The following is a 21,213-nucleotide window of genomic DNA, read 5'->3' as shown; positions in this document are numbered from 1 at the left end:
CAGATTCCATCCAGAAAATTATTCTGGATTGCAGTAATCTAGAAGGAAGGTGTGTTTTTGGAGAGAGGTGGAAGGAGATGGACCAAATCCATCTAAGAACCCCAAAGGCCTACTTTGGGGTTCTTATCCTTGCTGGAGTTTTCAGGTCCAAAGGGGAATCCACAGAATCCCTGTGGGATGCAGAAACCGGCAAGAAACTTTCCATGCATCAATGTTTCTGGAAAACTTCAACAAAATTTCCAGGATTATCCGTTTTGATAACCGAGACGACAGACCAGCTCGACGGCAGAGAGACAAGCTAGCTGCCATCAGGACAGTGTGGGATAAGTGTGTGCACCACCTCCCCTGTTTTACAACCCTGGGCCTAATGTCACCATTGATGAGCAGCTGATCCCATTTAGTTGTGAAACATATTGCTTCACGTGTAAATGTGTTGTGTCTTTCCACTCACTCCACTTGATTATAACTGATTTTTTTATAACATTTTATATAAAAGAAAAACGAGAAGCACATTAATTCATAAATGTGATCTAACAAAGGTAAAGGGAAAAAATTAACCATGTTTGCTGTTCATATGGCTTGTAATTGGGATGAAGTAAACATCTGTTGAGTAATTTAACATAAAATTGTTTGATAGTGTTAATTTGGAAAGCCAAAACTCTAGCGGGTCCACCAGACCCATGAACACTGGCTGAGTAACAAAAATACGAACACCACACAAGGGTTAAACCTTGTGGGAAGTCTTCCCAGGAAGGTTGAAGCAGTTATAGCCCGAAAGAGTGGATCGCCGTAATATTAGACCTGTGGATTAAGAGTGAGATAAGTTCATATGTGTGTGAAGGCAGAGAAGCAAATGCTTTGGAAATATAGAGTAACTGCTAAAACAGGTTTGTTTGGAGGACTGAGTAAAGTGGAAATCCTGGATAAGGTGCAGACAGAGAGGGGTAATAAAAATGCAACTAAATCTAAAACAGAAAGAAAAGTAACTTAAATGACCGTGTACAAAAAAAGGACTCAGGCAGAGAAGCTGTTAGGAGATAAATGAAGTGAATCTGACTTGTGAGGAAACTTCACACAGCGCTTACAGACAGTATCTATTTGTTTTATGTACAAACTTCTCCACAGTAAAGTTGGTGTAATCGATACATGTAATTAGGGAATGTTTTCAAGCACAGATACTGTGTGAAGTCAGTCACTTTTACTAACTTAGGTGTGGATACTAACCACAGGAAACTAGGACATCCCTCAATATATCAAACTAAAGTCATTTACAACTTATATAGTCCTTATCTTCGCCATTTTCCTGCCCACTGCACTTGTTCTTTATCTTCACGTCCTCTTCATTTTCCCGTTCTGTCTTTCTGAGCCTGCTGAGTCTGCATGTTGAGGCTTCCTACAGGCAACATTTGTGAGAGTGATAACCGATAAACTGCATACAATGGGCTGATACGTCAGAATTCATTTTGTGCAGAGACAAATGAAGATATTGGTGCTTTTTGCCAGAATGGAGTCAAAAAGCTGCTGCAGATTTGAGCTTCTCTCTCCATAAACATGAAACGTGTAAGCGCTGCTGCTGACGTGCACGAACATTCAGTGTTATCTGTCTGAGCACACTCTTCTTTTCTAAAGTGATTTTGTTTTTATAGGCTGCTGGAGAGTGTTTAGTCTTCTTTTCTTTCTTTTAGTGTTTGTGATGAAGTCGGTTTGGGATTCAAAAAACTCACATTAAACCCGAGGCTTCGATTCAATGCAGGTAAAAGTTCAGCATGACGTACCTTCATTTGAAGAGTGTGTTTTTATGTTTTTCCTGCCTAATTTATAAAGTTCTTTGTTTTAATTTGGCCGTTTCACATTTTTATTCTTCTTGAACACAGATTTATTTTTTTGTTTTTTTTAGATTTTGTTTTCCTTTAAAAAAAATCCTCTCAAAACTATTTTTTGTGTGTCTGTGAAGGTTTTCCAGTTGATCTGCTGCAGGTTTTGATTTACATTGTCTGGCTGTTAGTTTGTTATTGCATGGACAAGCAGAGGAAAATGAAATACTGGATAAAAACCATCATCTTTGATAAAAACTTCATAATGACCTGCTCAAGTCTTTTTCTATATAAGAGCTCAGCAGTCTCTCGTAAACTGTGAGCAGAGATGTTTTTCATTTGAAACAAAAAACAAAATGTATTCAAGTTAAAAGTTATATAATTTAAAGGTTTCAGCTGGACGCTCTGAGTTCAAACCAGCTGAATTATAGGACAAGCTGTGAAGCTGGATTCAATTATAAGATTTTTGAACTAACTGCAAAGTTCCACGATAACACTTATAACCAAATATCTTACTACCAAATCAGTTTGCTTACCGTCTGAGCTTATTATTATTATTATTATTATTGTTTCTGCATGGAATTTGCAACTTCTTCCTATGCTTGCATGAGTCTTCTCGAGCACCCAGGCTTCCTCCCACATGGGTTAGACTAATTAGCAATTCTTAATTGGCCACAGGTGTGAATGTGACTGTACGAGGTGGTCAGTCTTTCTATGTTACCCTGGCAAAACTGGTAACCTGTCCAGGGTGTACCCTGCTTTTTGTCCTGTGACTGCTGGGACAGGTTCCCTGAAGTGGATAAGTGGATGGATGGATCTTAAATTGCCTCTATGCTAAGACTATATTAGTCCTAATTCAGAGTTGACAGACACAGGCAGGCAGAGAGGGGCAGAGCAAAGTTCGAGTGGACCTATTACGCCTTCCTTCATCTCCTTTCATATGTATGTCCTGTTACAATAATGGATTATTTATTCAAATTATATGTTATATTATACATATTCTCTTTAAGAAAGTTTAGCTCTATGATTTTGAAACATTTTAACTTGCAACATCTGAGCAATCAGTGGTTAATAATAATTAGCCAGTGCCATCACTATTACTAATTAAGGAAAAGTAACTATTAATAGTTACTATTAAAGGTATTATTATTATTTTTTTAGATTTTCAGTGCATCGGTTCATCTTCTCTGATCGTGATGTCATTACAGACTGTAATCAGCAGATGGCAGCAAGACAGCATCAGTGTCCCATCAAGCCAGCGTAGGCACCCTGAACACAGAAGTAAAGCTGATAGATCAGAAACACCAGCACATTACTTTAATGCTATAGCTGTCAGCATAACCCTCTCTGCTTTCAGATGGTTTCTTCCAAACGCGGGCTGTGAATGCAGCTTCTGTGTTAAAGCTGTTAAGAGGCTTTTCTATCCTGATGGAGTGACAGCGACAAAGATTGTGCCAGAAGCACGGTATCAGATGTGGAAGGCAGAGGATGGCTGGGTTAAAAAGTGAAGCAGGGACTGTGAAGACATGTGAAGTTCTGTGTTTATGCGACACTTTTAAAGACAATGAGAGAGCAGAGAGGTATCTCACAAAGAAAATGTTTCAGAAAGTGAGGCTGGTACAAGGTTATTCCAGTAAAAGTACATAGTACTAACTGAAAGAACAATAAAAGGCAAACAGTTATGTCTGTAACTTCTGTTCCCTGAATATACAGGGAAGTGAGATATAGCGTAGTATATGACATGTGAGGTTGTGATATTCCACACTGTGTGTTGTACCAACTGAAAGGGAACCTGTGTTTAGATACAAACAAAGACAGAAGTCATATTATTCATGCAAAAGTAACTATTCTGCTCTCCTCTTGTGCCTGGGTGCAGACATAAGAGTTAGGGTATAACAAGCTTTTAAATTTGTGTTTTCAGGCCATTGTTTCCACCTTAAAAGCTCAGAAGTGTGTCAGAATGATTTCTGTCCAAGATTTCCAGCACATTACACAACATGACACACAATCTGTGTTCTAGGTTGCTTCTTAGGAACGTGCACATCTCAGCTGTATCACTGAGGCTGGCTGAAAACCACAGGTCAAGCAACACTGTCTAAGGATTATTTAGCAAACTAGCAACAACACTTCTAACCTTCTTACTCAGATCTTAGGTGTTTGAAAAAATGTCCTAGTATGTGACTTCCTCTGCCTCCTCATTTCCTTCTACTTACTGCAGCCTTAAAGTGCATCGACCTTGAAAAACCCAGGCTTGCAAAATTACAGTCTAGTACTCTCAGTTGGTAAACAGCTCCTTTAAAAAATTTATTTTGGTGTCAGATTTTTAAATATATTTATAAAAACATTTTAAGTATTCATGAGCTGCAGCATCAACAGCTCTAATCGATGTGAAAAATGACAGTCTGCTCTATGGGTTCAGCTTCTGTGTCACAGACGTTACCTCACTGTTCTGCTGTGATGTCACTGCATCTCTCTCCCTCTCCCTCAGACTGTCGTCTTTTTCCTCGGTTTCTGCTCTGTACTCTCCTCTGCATCTCCTTCATCTGTCTTCTTTTCTTCCTCTGCCTGTCGTCTTTTTATTCGTTTCTCTCTTCCACTGGTTACAGCGCTGCAGCAGAGACTCTGATATATTTTCAAATCTGTGCTTTAAAGCCTGTTTATATTTAGATAAGTGCAGCATTTGTACACATGCAAACACACACACACGGACAAGAAAAGTCTTCCTTTTCATTTCAGCTCAGGGGTCCGCCATGGAAACTGGGAAAGACAATTGAACTAATAGTCTTCACCGCTGACAGTGTCATCTAGAGTGGATAGCCTACTATTCAAAACAACACAACTTTCCCAAGGCATCAAGTGCAACTGCTTTGTCAGATGCTTTCTGCATCTTCCCGCTGTGGCATCAGCGCCCTGACAGAGTGGCTGCCTGGATGTAACGTTCTACTTTTAGAGATCTACAAAGTTCACATTAGGTGGTTACTGGAGCAGTGATGTTGACATAAATTGCATGTTTGTCAGCCAGGAAACTGTGGTTGGCTTCAGAATTGGTGTTTTGCACATCAGTTTTTTTCATAGGTAGGTTTAGGAGAGGAGTGGGGCCTGGTACAATGGTATCCTGCTCATCCACAGCACACTTCTACTGGCATACAGATATCTAATTGTTATGATATGCAGGGAGCAAATCTTATGTCTGGACTCAAATGCAGGACACCAAGCAGGCGGAACAAGATAAAATAAGCCTTTTATTAAGTGAACATCAAAATCGACGATGATAAAACATAAATCCAAAGAGAAGTCAAAAATGAAAAAACAAAATAGAGGAAAGAAAAAGAATGACAGTGGTGAGTGGAGATGATAATAACAAATAAATATAATTATAAATAACTAAATGCTGCTAGTCTAGCAGTAAATGTGGGGGAATATACTTCAATGAGGCAACTTCCACCAGCAACAAATTATTTCATTTGTTTACTTTGACATTAGTTAGCTCAACTAGCAAAAGTTGGCTAAGTTAGCTAAATTATCTTAGCTAACTTCCACTAGCAACAAATTGGCTGTGTCCCAATTCCTAGGCTGCATCCTTCGGAGGCTGCATTTGAAGGCTGATTACGTCACAGCCAGGCGAGAATATTTTCAGGCGAGAATGTAGATGTGTAAACTTCAAATATCTGCTCGGTTTATCAAGACATCACATATTTGCAAAAGTGCTGCGACGTATGCGGAGACGTCTGTTACCCACCAGCTCGTTAGCTAGCCGGGAGTTCAAGGCTCACTAGAGCCGGCGAGAACAGTGAACTCCCAGCACATCGTTTTCAGACCCCCCGCGGTCTTTCGCTACTTAAATTAAATATGATATATAAAAATAAAAATGTTATTGTTTGGCTTCATCAGTGTTTGTTCCTGAGTAAATCAGTTTGGCTGAGATTAAAGTTATAGTTTTTACACAGCTGAATAAACATCAAACAGAAAACTGAATAAACAGAAGTGTGAGATGGTCGAGAATAGGGATGGGTGGGTGGGTGTCCGGTGCCATGATGGCACCGGTTCTGACATAAACGGTAGTAACCAGACCGAAAAGCAGCGCACATTTCGGTGCTTTATTTCGGTGCTTTTTTTTCCTGAGCTGTGATACACTTCTAGCCAATCATTTTACGTTTCCGAGGATAGTAGGCGGGTCCAGGTACGTACGTTCTTTTAGAGCAGAGCTACAGATTAAAAATGCCCAAGGCGAAGCGGTCAAAGTCTGGCTGTACTTCACAGCAAAAGATGCAAACTCAGCAGCAACAAGTGCTTTAAGCTGATACTGTGATACTGTCAAAGGAGGTAACACCTCAAATCTGATGAAACACCTGGCGACGCATAGCGTTTTTTTTTAAAAGCCGAGAAATGCGCCGTATTTAATAGCTTGCTGCGAGACCTCACACCGAGCGCATCTACTGCGGGTGTGGTGCCTGTTATCAGACCCGGAGTTAGCAACATACCCAAAAACCCGAAGAGGAGAGTCCTGGCCCCTAGCCCTGCCAGTGTAGCAGAAATGATGAGGATGATGATGCAGCAGCAGCCGTTCTTCTCTGCGTGAGTAGCTTAATGTTGTTTGTGTGTAATTTACGTTGAGTAGGCTCGTTATTACATTGTTACACAGTGAGGGGTGGTGAGGGAAACATCAGACTTCACTCCATCCCAATTAAAGTAATTGTTTTATTGTCTCTTGCCAACATCATGCACATGCAGACAGCAACTTTTCAAAATGGCCCCCAATCCATTTCCTGCTCCCTTTAAATACTCTAAAGACACACCTTCTTAATACAAGACCGGCCTATAAAAGAGCTGCAATTGAGGCAGGCTTCCTCTTTACTGGGAAAACAAGATGGCCACCACAAAGGTAACCTGCAACACTTTGTTACTTAAATGCTTCCCAACATACATTAATGCATGTAAAGTGAACTAGCAAACATCATCATAGCTACATACGGCTGTCTTCTTGTTTGATGGCAGATACTCCCTTCACCCTGGCCAAAAAGGCTAAAATGACCAAAGAAAAAGTGGGAAACAGCTAAACATGAGAGGTTTTTGGACAAAGTTTGTGTTTTTTCCATTGTTTAAGCACTGCTTCCAGCCAAGAGTGATACCATATATGCCCCACAGCTGCAGAAAAGGCTAACATTGTTATCTTTTTACAAAAAACAGCTGAACATGAGAGGTTTTTGGACCAATTTTGTGTTCTCCATTCTTTAAGCACCGGTTTGAGCACCGTTTGAGCACCGGCACCGTTTCAAAAGTACTGATTTGGCACCGGTATCGGATAAAACCTAGTCGAGAATATACTCCAATGTCCTGTTATATATTAGATAGCAAGGAGCAGACGGCTGAGTTTATTCAACTCCACAGAGACAGCTGGGGACGCAAATCTGAAGCCTAGGCCGTCCCATTCCACAGCCTCTTCTCTGTCTTCAGACCCGCCCACGTAGAACGCCTAGGAATTGGGACAGATCTATTATTTAATTTGTTTACTTTGACAGTAGTTAGCTTAGTTTGTGGGAGTTAGCTAAGTTAGCTTAGCTAGAAGTAAAGCCATGTCCATCTCTGCATCATGAGTCGATTTTGCACACCTGGGAGTTTGAGTCATGTCACTGGCTGTCAGCTTGTTAGAGTAGCTAGCTGTATTAAAGTATAAGCTAGTTACAGTCAGCATAGTCTTGGAATTTGCTAACAAAATACACATGATTTCTGTCATTTCTAGAGTCATGTTTTATGTTTCTTTTTATAGGACTGGTGTTGTTGGTGTCTGATTATTTATAACATAACACGTTCTCATCCCAACGCGTAACATAGCGACGCATGTGAATTCTGTTGCATTCAATTGAAAACCTAGAGTGTCTCATAAGGACACTGAAGGGTACCTTTTGCATCCTGAGACGCCTCAGGCCATGAAAAATCATGGGTATGTTACGTATTGGGAATGAGAATGCTCTGAACATAATGGCGATGAAGGCAAATCACATAATGGTAATGAAAACGTGTGCGGTTTTTTGGAGGGGGTGGGGGGATCCAGCTCCCTGTAGGTGTGTATTCAGCAGAGACTGTCTATCTAAGCACAGTCCAACTTGTTGCTAATGGTATTTAAAAAAAATCTTATACAGAGAAACCTGCCGTTGGGAATAAGAGATGCCTCTTTCAGCATCATTGCACTTTCATCGTCTGTATGACTGACTTTATGCAGCTGAACATAATAGTAAGTATCGTGCTCGTGCAGTTCAGCTGTGTGCCTTTTTGTGTGTTTGCTCTCATTCAGACAGTTGGATAAAAAGACCTGATGTTGGATGACTGTCGGGCCACCTGAAGGTTTAATCTCTCTGCCTCATTGTGTTTTATTTGCACATTTTAGTGTGTGTGTAATGCTGATGTTTCTGCACTATAATCTACAGAGCAGGTTTCATTTTGTAGTGTAATAAAAGAAAAATATTTAGCCTAAAAACATAAGCTACCAAGCTGTTTTAAGGCTAGATTTAATTTGGCAGATCACTGACACCCAGCTGCGAATTAAGTATTCGGGCTATTTACTGAATAACTTTAGTTTTAACACAATGCAAAAATACTCTGTTGTGAGAGTTTTGTGAAAGTTTCTCATTTCTTATCCCCATGTTTCATTCTGTCTGAGTTACTGTCGTTTCTAACTGCTTCCACTGTTATTATACTGCTAACAACTGACTGTGGAGTATTTAGTAATTCAGTGAATTCCAGTTGGCACCACACTGGAATTCACTGAGCTCTTGAGTGAACCATTCTTCACAATTTGTTTGTATAATGACAATAGAGAAAATTAATTCATTCATAGTTTTGAGACAAATTTAAAGCTACAGTAAGATATTTGTATCTTATACCAACTCATGTTTCACATTTTTGTGTTATAAATTACACTGAATGATTTGTTAGACTTTTAAAAAAGCTACTACTACACTGAGGTCTTAGTTGTCATTGGTGTCCAGCTGTAGCCTGGAACTCTAAACTTTTGAGTTGGAGACAAACAAGAAGTACTTTTTCGTTAAAAAAAAAGTTAACAGATTTTTATGTATGCCAGACTTGTGAGAACATTTTTAAAAAGAACAAAAATTACATATTCTGATAGATCAGGATCCTCACAGATGATGATTTAGACCTCAAAGGGTTAAATTCTATGACAGTGCTGCAGAAAACAACCTTCAAATTACTTAACCAAAAATTACATCATCTGAAAAGCCACAAGAAAAAAAGACACGAAACGTAGCCACAGTATATGAGAAATATTCCCCAGAGGGTTCAGTGCAGAAGAAGCAATGACTGGAACCACCTCACCGCCCCCTCACTGTGGCAAAACTGCAAACAAAATGAAAAATATCACCAAGAAGTGACAGTACTACTTTAAATGCAAATAAAAGCAGTTATAAAAGCAGGTGCACTTCTTCCCAGTCATTTTTCCTCTTAAAGGCTCTTTCAAAGTTTAGAGTCCCTGACTTCAAATACTTAAGTCAGGAGAAAAACCATCTGTCCTCTGTATTGATTGTGGACGCTAGCTTATGCTATCCCTGAATCGCCCATTTCATTATGCTTTGCTTTTGGTTTATTTGTTTTAAGGCATGAGGCTCCGAGGGGAGATGCGTTTAGCTTATTGCTTTGGCGGGATGAAGCGGCACCTGCTTATTGCTGGAGTCTGGAGGTCCAAGTGGCTTCTGCACCACAGGTACACAGTCATCTGTATTTCTGTTAGACACCAATGAGCCCAGTTTAGGTCAAAGCTGAAAACAACGCCTGAACAGGGAAACCATAACACTCTGTCCTCTCGCTCTGAACGGCCACAGTCTGTTGTAGCTACAGACTTTATAAATGCTTGAAAACTTGCAGCAGCACAGTGGAAGGTTGCCTTAATTTTGCTTTGTTTACAAGATGGATGGAGCCACCATAAGTTGATTTCCAGAGAAGGTTTTACATTAGTGTTCTGCCCCCTGATAGCTTGGTTTTTAGATCCAGAAGTGACTGAATCGGGATAGGAGGGTGGAGTGCTAAGTTATCTGCTAATGCTAGCCAAGCTAGATTGCATGAGTGCTTTGCATAGATACAGGCACTGCTAATTGATGCTATTTTTCGGACTATAAGGCGCACTTAAAATCCTTTAATTTTCTCAAAAATCAACAGTGCGCCTTGTAATCCGATACACCTTATGTATGAATTCTGGTTGTGCTTACTGACCTCAAACTGATTTTATGTGCTACATGGCGCTCAAAAATCTGTCAAAAAATGTTTTAGTACCACTTTGCTAAGCTACGAAGCCGCACTGCTTGATGGATTGTTGGAACATTACAGCTACCATAGTCAGGAGCCTTGCAGAGTAACCTGGGTCCAAAACTGTCTAAATTCTTTCATCTTTAATAAAATGATCAGCGTTGCTGCTTTACCGGGTGTAACAATTAAGTTTAACATCCAGGCATCCATGAAAACAGAATTTATGAAATTTAACGGAGTTAGAAGTTAGCAGGAAGTTAGCTCGCTAGTTTCCACCTAAATATGACAGAGATTTTTGAAAAATTAAAACGTACAGCTGTGCTTTGCAACATGAATGAAGACAGAAAACTAAACAGCAGTGACGTTTGTAGGGTTACTGAAGTTGAGCTAGCTGGTATATAATGATGTGCTACGTGATTGCTAGCAACACAGCTATGTTAGCATAACATAAACACAGTGAAGCTGGAGGATGTAAGCTAACTTTTTCCCACTTGATAAAAGTAAACGTGAGGGTTCCTGATGGTTAGGAACAAATGCAATCATATGGGTGGATGCTATAAACAGACCAAACTTCAGAACAACTGAGATGATCCATCCACAATACGAGGTTAGTTATACTGCAACAACATGGGAATAGAGCAGCTGCGAGAGAATTCAACATTAATGAATCAGTGGTACGGAAGTAGAGGAAGCAAGAAGAATGAGTTGAGTCAAGTTTGACTTATCTTACTGTTCTGTTTCGCTTAATGCACCTTATAACCCAGTGCACCTTATGGTCCGAAAAATACAGTAAATACTAGAATTTCACTCCCTATAAATGGGAATAAAAATAAATGGGAAAATGCGTGCACTGCTACAAAGTTAACATTACATTCCAGTTCATTTCGAGTTGGAGATTTTTGTTATAAAAATGTTATTTTAAATGTATGATGATGAATCCTTTCTAGGCCATCTGAAGGAGACAAACAGCTTGCACAGTATCTCAAAGAACCTAATCAAACACCCAGTGTTAGTATCATGCTTGTCTACCAGCTGTACCGTCTCAAATCCACCACTATTTTTAAATCATTGTGTCAGTTATGATACTGTGATTATGATGATCATAATCCACTGACCATGTGATTGTGCTGCACTTAAAAAAATCCTTTTAATACCTCTTCATTTTCCTCTGCACTTCATTTTTGTTCTTCTTATAGCTGAATCAGAGTTTCTTTCACCCTCATGTACATTTATGTCTCTCCTTAATTTCCTTCTCACCCACCCAGATGCACCTCTCACATTTATTCCCAGTTTTTTTCCCCCTTCACCTTAATTTTCTCTCACTTCATCTCCCCCCTCTGTCTCCAGACCCTCCATCAGTGATTACACATAACCCTGAAGTAATTAAGCTAAGAACACAGATGGGGATCTGGGTCGTAAATAAACAACTGTAAGTGATATTAAACTATCAGGCAGAGCGCTGGCAGGAGGAAAGACGTCGTCAGGAGTTTTTAAACCGACGCTGGCTGAGCAGCACTTCTGACCCCACAAATTCAGAAAATGACAGTGTTAGGAAATCCTTTTCATAGCCAGTGATGCTCAGGCCAAAGCCTTGTTTAAAATGCACCACAGTTTTTTTTCTAAACAATTTCTTTTTTTGATTTAATACTATCGAATAATCTTGTTAAGATCTAGAACCCTCAAAATCAGGCTGTTTTCACAAAAACCCCCAAAAAACAAAAGACAATGTGATACCTAAAACAAGCTACCGTAACTTTAATTTTCCTCCTCAGGAATTCCAGTGTTTTCAAGAGCGCCAATCATGCAGAAATACATTGGAATTAGTAGAACATTGTAAGATGGGGGTGAAGTGAATGAGTTGGTTAGCTAAGCGTGTGATACGTCAAGGTGAGTGTAGATGCATCTGCTCTTAAAGGAAAAAGGACACTCTTTTGAGGATGCTCACTTTTTTGACTGAGAGGACAGATGACATCGGCTTTCAGTCACTTACACTGCAGGCTTGATATCCTTTCCCAGGCAATTCAGCTCCCGCTTGACCCATGTGAACTCAATAGCTCAAATGATGACAGGTGGTCTCACAAAGGATTCACATCTTGGCTCCTGTGATGATAACAACCCATGCTTTCTTTCACACCTTGGTCCATGTGACCAGTAGTGATTCTGGAGTCCTTTGGAGCCTCACATTCATGAGTGTGACTCTCGGCCATGCACATTTGATCAAGTGTCATGATGACCAGCACAGCCAATTAAGTTGACCCAATCCTCAGTTATACTTTCTGCATCCATGAATCTGCCAAGGTCTGCTCTGGTCCAAATTACTACACATACCACAGCAAACTTAGAGCTGAAAAGGTGTTGACTACTAAAGGAATGACTACTCAACCACTGGGTCTCCAGGTGTCCGTGTCCACAATAGACTATTATTAAGGCATAATGTTAAAAATCAAAGTAAACAAAAGAAACAATGTAATCCCCCACAGTTATTACTATCTACTCATGACTGTCCACCTTTTCCCCCTCTTCCTCTTTTTTCTTCTGTTTTTACACATTGCCACAGCTGTAGTTTAAAGTTGTCAGTGTGCGTTGAGACCCCACTCTGGACACCAAACAGTTGCCCGCCCCACTTGGTGGCAAGCAGCTCCTCCCCATGTAACTCACTCACATGATCAGTAGTGGATCAATGACCCTCAGGACCACCACCAAGCAGACAGCCTTGCTAAGGTCTGATTTAGAGTTAATCAGGGAATCTCTGTAGAGCCTACGACGTAAGCGGCTGACGTTGTTGCTGTCATTTATAGTTGGGCTGGTGCAATATATGTTAATTAGCCTGTGGTTGTGGACAAAAACAGTAAAAGAGAAGTCAGAGATTTTAGAGTGATCATTGCTTGAGAGTGAGCAGGTAAGTATTCAAAACTTAAAAAGAAATAAGCCAGTAGGTGTGCTAGCCAGGGTGCAAATGTAAAGCCAGTCTTCTAGGAAGGAAGAGAGTGTTACAGGCCCCACTATGATGGGCGCGTAGCCAGATTACGATCCTGTAAAACAGGAGAGAAAGTGAGCACAGGAGACACGCTGCCGTTCGCCTGGTCAGTCTTGCCAGAATGGAAAACTTACGGCAGCTATGCACCCGACTCAGTTCCCAAAGCACGCTGCTGCCCCCTACTGTCCAAAGTGTTATACACTCTCCTGGCAACAGGGAACTTACATGACATTGTGGCTTTAAATTACACCAATAAACCAGCAAAATAAAACATGCAAAATAATCTCCATATATCACGACACTTAACTCACAATTGTGACCACATTTCTGTGTGGATCACATGCTCCCAAACAAAAAAAAGATGGCTCCAGACATTTCAAGAAAATACACAAAAAGTTCACACTTCTTAACACTTTAACTCGCTCACCTAGAAACAGTTCTTGATCTTCATATTTCAGAGCGAAGGTATTTCGTCAGTGTGTGTATCAATATGGGTTTGTGTATGGTACAACAGTGCAGGGGAATGGTTGGTATGGGATGTAGTGTGGCACAGTGAGGGGTGGCATTCCCCAGACTGGCAGGGCCTGTACTGTACAAAGTCCAGCGGGGTTAAGTGACCCGTGTGCTCGGTAAGATGGCTGGCCCAGGGACTCGTATGTGAGAACCCGAGGGGGTTTCCTGTCCCTGGCGGATCTCCTCACTGTGGCTTCCTGAGGAGTCAGCGGTCGAGCCTCATCACCCTCAGTCATTGTCTCTGGACACTCATCCGCATCAAGGTGTTCTGGATCAGCAACAGAGCAGTCTGCAATTTGGTTTTCACCTTGTTCTTGTTCAACTTCTGTTTCAGGAGAAGTGCCTCTGGGTTGCTCTGCCATATGACCTCCTGACCGTGGCATGTATATTTGTTTTCCAGGGACATTCTGGGCTCCTTCAATATTTCTCTGGGACTGATGCATTGGTCTCAGATTCTTTGTTTGGCGTTGAGCCTGTGGTGATACTCTGAGCCAGTACTGCACTCTGGGTGCTTCACTGTCTGAGTTTTCAGAGTTGCTGCTTTCGGGCGTCTCCATCCCATCATGTCCCACAGCAGGGTCACTCCTTTTCCTTCGAGCCCCTCTGGATGGCAATGGCCCCCTCTGCAGGTCAGGTAAGTCCACAGGTAGATTATTTACAAGGTGTAGAAGGTTTCTGTGAAGTATGCGGGTTTTAGCACCACCTGCCTCAGAGCATACTTTGTAAATGGGACTGTCACCCACTTGTTCCTTGACGACATACACAGTTTGCTCCCAGTAGGGTCTCAATTTTCCAGGTCCTCCCCTCTCACTCATATTACGGACTAGGACCCTGTCACCAGACTGGAGAGTGACTGTGTTCTGTATGTGACGATCATAATACTTCTTACCCCTTGCACTGGAGTGCTGGCTATTCTCAGCTGCAATACGGTAAGCCTCCTTCATCCGTGATGCCCACTTTTTGGCATAACTCTGAGGTGTTTCAGATTGATCTCTGGTTAACAGGCCAAAAATTAGGTCTACTGGGAGGTGGGGGTGCCGACCAAACATGAGGTAGTGGGGTGAAAACGTCCTGTTAAATCGCTCGGCTGGGTTGCCCTGTGGATGATATGGTGTCGTCCTCGAGTGAGCAACCCCAGCCAGGCGTCGTAGGGCCATGAACAGGTCATTTTCAAATTCTCTGCCCTGGTCATGGTGTAGCCGCCTTGGAAATCCAAACCTGGGGATGAAGTCATTGAATATCTTCTCCGCCGCCGTCCTTCCCGACTTGTTTTTCGTGGGGTAGGCCTGAGCAAACCTGGTGAAGTGGTCGATGACTACTAAGATGTACTCGTAGCCCCCCCTACTGGCTTCTAGGTGCATATAGTCCACAGACACCAGTTCAAGCGGCGCAGAAGTGGAGATTGATCCCATCGGGGCTCTGATCTGTTTGACCGGCTTCTTTTTCTTAATGCAGGGGCATTTCCTGGTCACATACGCTTCAATGTCCCTCTTCATAAAAGGCCAGTAAAAACGGTCCCTTGCCAAGTGAATGACCCTCTCTGCCCCACTATGACCCAGGTCATCATGAAGATGTTTCAGCACTAGGGGGTGGTATTGTGTTGGAAGCACAAGCTGTCTCCGCTGTCCTGCCGTGCGATACAGTAGTTGGTTTTCGATATTGAGCTTTCCCCACTCGTGTATCAACTTCCTCACAGGGCCACTGGCTCTCCTTCTGTCGTCATTCGTTATTACTGTTTTTGTTTCTTTCAGTTTGATCAGTTCGCTGATAACAGGATCCCCCCTTTGTGATGTCACCAGATCACTGTGACAGACTGTAAATGGTGATCCGTTCACCGGTGGCTCCGGGCATGTTAAGCTCAGGGCAGCAACATATGCAACGTCCTCTGTCTTTGCTGACTCACAACCCTCCCAGGCAGCATGGACAGCGTCTCCCGTGAGCTCTTCCGTACACTTTGTGAGATAGGTGTCGATGTCAAGTGGGAACCGGGAGAATGTGTCCGCATCTATGTTCACCTTCCCCGGCCTGTACTTGACATCGAACCGGAAATCTGCCAGCTCACCCACCCAGCGGTGGCCCACCGCATTAAGCTTTGCAGTGCTCAGCACATAGGTGAGGGGATTATTGTCCGTATAGACTGTGAAATGGGGTGCATAAAACAGGTAATCCCTGAATTTCTCACATACCGCCCACTTAAGGGCGAGGAACTCCAGTTTCCCTGAGTGCAGGTTATAATTTTTCTCAGCAGGGGACAGAGTTCTCGAGCCATAAGCGATGACCCTCATTCTTCCACCCTGGCGCTGATACAACACAGCGCCTAGTCCCTCCTTAGAGGCATCTGTGTGGAGTACAAACGGGAGTTCAAAGTCTGGATACGCCAACACGGGTGGGTGCGACAGAGTGTCTATCAGCTGCTCTAGTATCCTCTGGTGCTCATCTGTCCACACGATAGGTGTCTTTGATGGCAGCTGGGCCCCCTTTCCCTTCGTGAGCTTTCCACTTGTTACTGCTGGGGCGGTTTTCACATTCAGCAGCTCGTAGATTGGCTTAGCGATGCTAGAGAAGTTTTGGATGTACATTCTGTAATAGCTCAGGAACCCAAGCAGCTTCCTCACCTCACCCACTGTATTGGGTGTTTTCTCTTGCAGCAGCCTGATCGCATCAGTGTCTTTTGGGTCAATCCTGACACCATCAGCTGAGACCAGCCTCCCCACATACCTGACCTCCTGCCGGAACAGCTCACATTTTGTGGGCTGAAGCTTGACACCATGGGCTTTTAGAGACCTCAGGACCTGACGTACTCCCTCGACATGCTCGTCAAAAGATTTTGCGTAGCAGAGGATGTCGTCGAGATAAGGGATGCAGCAGCTATCACGCAGGGAATCTAACATCTCCTCCATGCTGCGTTGAAAAGCGGCTGGGGCATTGGAGAGCCCAAATGGGATCCTCACCCATTCATAGAGACCCCAAGGAGTGATGAATGCTGTCATGTGTCTGGATCCCTCTGCCATGTAGCCCTGGTGATAGGCTTTGCCTTGATCCAGGATGGTGAACCAGCTGTGGCCTCCTAGTGTGTCTATGAGGTCCTGGATGCGAGGCAGTGGGTGGCGGTCTGGTACAGTCTTTTGATTTAAAAGCCTGTAATCGATACATAATCTCAATGTTCCATCTTTTTTTCTGACACACACGACAGGTGCTGCGTACGGTGACTTTGACTTAACTATCCACCCTTTGGCAAGCAGATCTTGGATGTATTCTTTAACCTCTTTGTAGAGGGGTTTGGGCACTGCAGCATAGGTTCGCTGTACTGGGATGTTGTCCTTTAAATTTATGGACATTTGCAGGCTTGGAATACACCCTATGTCTTCGTCATCACAAGCAAAAGCTCCTGACTCCTCGTATAGCATTTGTTTCACCTTTCTCTGTTGCTCATCACTTAGGTGACTAACATCCACTGGCGGGTGCCACAGTGTAGTAGGGGGCAGGTCACTCATGGAGCTTGGTGGCGGGTCAGTGTTGCCCCGGGCTTGACTGTGCTCGCCGCTTGGGCTGCCTGTTCCTATTACTCCATCAATAGCTTCAATGGTGCCTAGGACCGTGGAGCTGGGCAGGACCACCGTCTCGGTAGAGTGGTTGGAAACTGGTACCTTCACGAAGGGTCTCTCATCCTGCTGGATTGCCAATAGCCCTTCACCTATACTCAGTGGCAACAGTGGTGTGTCATCTAGGTTAGGTTCAAACAGCACGAGTGGGCTAGAGTCACTAATGTCTAAAGATACTCCACACCTAATATACGCTACTTGACCAGGATTAATAGTGGCACCTTTCCTGCCCACCTTTACAGTCGCATTCTGTTCTACTTTTGGTTTGGTCTGTATGAAGCTTACAATAGCCTCTGCCTTTGCACTGTTGATCTCTAGGGCACCAGTCAGCAGGTTGACGAGGATGGACATGATTTTGGGTCTGCTCTCGTTACTCTTGATGAGTTCTTGGATGACATTAAAACCAACCAATGGTCTTTCTAAATCTAGTCGACTAACTAGAAAAGGTACTCTAATGGATAGATCTGGATCGTTGTTGCCTTGCAGGTTTACCACCACTTCCATCCACCCATCATATGGCACTGCCTCCCCCGTGACAGCAGTTACACTGAGTTCCTCATCCATTAGTTCACTCAGTGGGCGGATCTCTTTTTCAGGTAGGTACTTGTTCTTCCAGGCGTGGTCTATGATGCTCACATTTGCCCCTGTGTCTAACATGGCAGTCACTGCATAGCCGTTCATGCTGCATTTCAATAGGGATTTTCGGCCAATCAGTGGGGCAACTTTCTCAGGTGGGGGTAGGTGGTTACCCATCTGTAAGCTCATAGACTGGTCCCTCTTTCCTAACTCTAGTACTGTGGCATCATGGGGCTGGGATTTGTCCCTTGGATTGGTCAGGGGTTGCCCCTCAGCCCTGACCGGCACTCGTTTCCCGACTGCATATTCCTTTTCAAGCAGCCAATAGCACGATGGCCTACTTCTCCACACGAAAAGCAGTGGTTACAGCTTGGCCTGCCTTGGGCTACACACTGTGGACACCCATATGATCTTTGTGTCTTTCTGTCCGATTTGGTCTTGTCAGAGGCACTCTGTTGGACAATTTGATGGGCAGCCCCGGGCACCAGGGCTGGAGCAGTGAGCTTTCTCAGTGTCTCCATGGCCTCCGTTAGAGCCTCGACCTGAGCACTCAGTCTCTGAATTACATTGTCTTTACCTTTGACTCTAGTCTCGCCCACAACGGCGGTCATTCCCTCTGGCTCTGCAACTGTGCTGTGGGCTTGTGTGAACTTCCGGCTGGCGCTACGCCCCAGTCGGCGTTTTCTCTCGTTGTCCTCCATCGTGGTCTGGATAACCTGTCTTAAGAGAGCTTCATCAGAAACAGTGGGGTTAGCCAGGAGCGGCTTCAGGTCCCGCCTGAGGTCCTCGTGCCTTTCTCCCATGCCTTGATAAACTGCGTTCAGGAACACGCCCTGGAGTGTGGAGGCATCATACTTTATGACTGAACTTGCCTGCTTGGATGTGAACGTTATTCTCTGTTTCAGTCCGATCATGCGATACAGGAATTGCTGTGGAGATTCGTTCTCGTGTTGTTTAGCACACATCAGTTCCTGAAAGAGCCCGGTGCTGGTTTTCTCTCTCAAATGGGACTGTAGGAAACTTTTCAGTTCTGTAACTGTCAGGTCTTCCTCGTTCACAAGCATGTCTTTAAAGTTTCCACCCTTGATTACGCGTAGGACTCCTCTAATTATGTCGTCATCTGTGTGTTGTTCCCTGCGACCGTCATCAATCTGTTTGCAGATACTGTTAAAACTAATGTCCGATGCAGTATCAGTTATTTGCCCACCATGTATTTTGAATTCCTTCCTCTGTAACAGGGGCAGGTCGCGAAGGGCAATCACACTCTCGTGGGCTGGGGCAGGCAGTGCTCCTGCAGCCATGTGGTGTTGCTGGGGAATCAGTGGATGTCTGATGTCAGTTGGTGGTGAGTTAGTGGCACGAGGCCCGCTGATGTGACCGCAGCTACCCGTCCTACACTGTGGTCCCTCTGGGTCAGGTGCGTTGATGCTGTGTCTGTGAGATTTGTTCTGCCCCTCCCCTGAATCTGTGAGCAGTTGGTGTATGTCAAAGTTGGGGGTTGCCACTTCGGGAGCGTAGCCACCCATGGGAGATATATGTTTGCCATTAATGTTATCACTGGCTGGTGGCATCACAGGCGTCCCTTCACCACTAGCCAGATCTTTGGGGGGTGGTCTACCCTTATCCCGGTTAGTAATAACCAAGTCAATAGTGTCTTGTAAACATAACAACATGACCAAGCCCTCATCCTCTAGCTGTAGGAGTGTGGAGCTGTTCATATAAGCAGTGATGTACTCAAGACAACCTTCCTCATCGTCCTTGTTTAGCCTTTCTGAGTCCAGTTCAGCCACCGGGTCAAGGTGAGTTGCAATGTCGTGTGCTTCATCAGCCGTTAGCTGGTAGAGTTTCTTTTTGATGGACCAGCTGAGTCTTCTCCTCTCGTCGCCTGACATGACTTTTGTTGCAGCCTGGTGGCGTTACCGGTCCCACCCTCTTTAGCAACACTGTCACTTTGGGTCCAATGATCACTGGATCAGCCGGACGTGCTCCTCAGACGCCGCCGATCCCGGACGAGCCCCCAGAAATCTGTTACAGGCCCCACTATGATGGGCGCGTAGCCAGATTACGATCCTGTAAAACAGGAGAGAAAGTGAGCACAGGAGACACGCTGCCGTTCGCCTGGTCAGTCTTGCCAGAATGGAAAACTTACGGCAGCTATGCACCCGACTCAGTTCCCAAAGCACGCTGCTGCCCCCTACTGTCCAAAGTGTTATACACTCTCCTGGCAACAGGGAACTTACATGACATTGTGGCTTTAAATTACACCAATAAACCAGCAAAATAAAACATGCAAAATAATCTCCATATATCACGACACTTAACTCACAATTGTGACCACATTTCTGTGTGGATCACAAGAGCACTGACCAATGCAGAGAGAAGGATACAAGGAAAGGTAGAGCAGTGAGAGCAAAGATAAAGACAGAAAGAAGCTGGGAGTAAAGGTGGGTGTAGCTGCTTTGTATCCTGGCTTTGTGACTTTTTACAACATGGAACACACAAATTAACAACTGATGGCCCTGATAATTAATCATGTAGAATCAGCTGAATAATTCCAAGACGGCTTCATTGTAGCCAGAGAATATATTTTACATAACTAATAAATAAAAATCAAGAAATAACATTTGAACTGACGTCATATTATCATCATACAGTATTTCCAGAGTTCTTCCAGTTAATAACGCTGTGTTATTCTCTCTCTCTTTTTTACTGTGGGATCAGCAGCAGCAGACCTGTAACACTAAAACCAACACTCATGGATGTTCACTTGGAACCTGACACCTGAAAAATAAATCTGGTAGAATTTGAAAAAAAAATTGCATTTAATTTTTTTCTTAAATACTTAAAACGCTGTGAATTTAAAAAAAAAAACTGCCGATGAGAAATCCTCTAAAGACCTAGAAATATCTTCCACCCAAAATAGCGACGAATGTGTGGCAGTAAAAATTGCCTTTCACCCATCCAGTTCTCGATCATTTGCCTCTCTTCTCCCATCCTTCTTGTAGGGGGCCCATTAAAATCCTAATGAGACTGTTGCCATTTCTGGAGAGCGAGATCGGAAAAGTAATTCATCCTCATTGCTGAAGCTAAATAATTGAAGCAGCTAAGGCTTTGGGAGATAGAGGCTACTGAAGTTTGGTGAGGAAAGTCATTGTTATTTATCACAGACGCTTATTTTTGAATCACAATCTGTTAGTAGCCAAAGTTTTAGCCCATGTGTGAGGAGTTTCCACAAAATGAACAATAACTGCTAAAGGTTTGGAAGGGAATTATACGGAATAAAGAACCGTGCAATCCATTGAAAACTAATCACAGCAGTTACAGACTTCAACATGGTTATTGTGTTCGTATCCAGGTTGAAATGACGATGAGGTGATCAAATTTTACTCTGCAGTGCAATCTAGATGTCAGTTAAGCCTTAAAATATAAATGGAAGACTAAAGGAAGAAGATTCAGCTACTGAGAAAGATCAAAG

The sequence above is a fragment of the Rhamphochromis sp. 'chilingali' genome, assembly GCF_963969265.1.
Source record: "Rhamphochromis sp. 'chilingali' genome assembly, chromosome: 12".
Lineage (NCBI taxonomy): Eukaryota > Metazoa > Chordata > Actinopteri > Cichliformes > Cichlidae > Rhamphochromis > Rhamphochromis sp. 'chilingali'.
This window is presented reverse-complemented; position numbering follows the sequence as displayed.